Source organism: Opisthocomus hoazin, chromosome 2 (assembly GCF_030867145.1).
Source record: "Opisthocomus hoazin isolate bOpiHoa1 chromosome 2, bOpiHoa1.hap1, whole genome shotgun sequence".
NCBI lineage: Eukaryota > Metazoa > Chordata > Aves > Opisthocomiformes > Opisthocomidae > Opisthocomus > Opisthocomus hoazin.
In genome coordinates this window covers 75,190,276-75,191,679 of record NC_134415.1, presented here as the reverse complement: position 1 = coordinate 75,191,679, position 1,404 = coordinate 75,190,276, and positions in this window count along the sequence as shown.

Below are 1,404 nucleotides of genomic sequence, written 5' to 3'. Positions count from 1 at the left end.
CCGGTCCCCTGGGCGGGGCAGGCTCCGCGCCCCTCGCCTCAGCACCCGGCCCGCCTCGGCCGCCCCCCGCGGCCCGCTCCCGCCCCGCGGGACAAGGCAGAGGCGGCGGGCCCGGCCCGGCTCCACCAGGGCAGCCACGCAAGGAGGCGAGAGGAATGTGCCCGGCGCGCATGCGCGGCGCCGCTGGCGGGGCGGCTCCGGAGGCGGCTCGTGCTGCCTGCCACAACTCCAAGCGGCGGCAGGCAGCAACTGCCGAGCACCAAACCCCCGATCGCGGCTGCCGCGCTGCCCGGGCTGCGCCGCCAGGGGGCGCCGGGCCGGGCAGCCAGGGGGCGGGGGGTGGTGCGGGGGCTTCGCGCGCTCTCGCCGCTGGCTCCGGCGGGGTCCCCGCCCGGGCCTGCCCCGAAGTACCGCGGCTGGCTCCGATGCCGGTTTCGGCGGGGTCTGCGGCAGCAGGGCTCGGCAGGCATCTCCTGCAGCTCGGCCTCGTCACACCAAAGCGGCAGTTCCATCCCAGAAAGGAAGAAGAATCGTTTTGAGCCTTGGCAGCCAGTGGGCCCTGCTTGCCAAGAGGGGCAAGGGCCTCCTGGGGTGCGTTAAGCAGAGCGTGGCCACTAGGTCGAGGGAGGTTCTCCTCCCCCTCTGCTCTGCCCTAGTGAGGCCCCATCTGGAGTACTGTGTCCAGTTCTGGGCTCCCCAGTTCAAGAAAGATGAAGAGCTACTGGAGAGAGTCCAGCGGAGGGCTACAAGGATGGTGAGGGGACTGGAGCATCTCTCCTGCGAGGAGAGGCTGAGGGAGCTGGGCTTGTTTAGCCTGAAGAAGAGAAGGCTGAGAGGGGACCTTATAAATGCCTATAAATATCTTCAGGGTGTCAGGAGGATGGGGCCAAGCTCTTTTCAGTGGTGCCCAGCGACAGGACAAGGGGCAATGGGCACAAACTGAGGCACAGGAAGTTCCGTCTGAACATGAGGAAGAACTTCTTCCCTCTGAGGGTGACGGAGCACTGGAACAGGCTGCCCAGGGAGGTTGTGGAGTCTCCTTCTCTGGAGATATTCAAGACCCGTCTGGACAAGGTCCTGTGCAGCCTGCTGTAGGTGACCCTGCTTCAGCAGGGGGTTGGACTGGGTGACCCACAGAGGTCCCTTCCAACCCCGACCATTCTGTGATTCTGTTTCATAGCATTTTTTAAAAGAACATCTAAAATGTTCAATCTTCCAGTCCGTCGTGCTTTCATGACTATATTAAAAAATCAACAAAAATACTTAAAATGTTTAACCAACGAAAGAAAAAGAAAGCAAATAGGAAAAGTCGAAGCAGGAAAGAAGAGAGTTTCCATCCATCTGCGCGTCCAGAAGAGCTGGGTGGAAGTGTGCTTCACCGCTAACAGCAGACAACACGTCTCC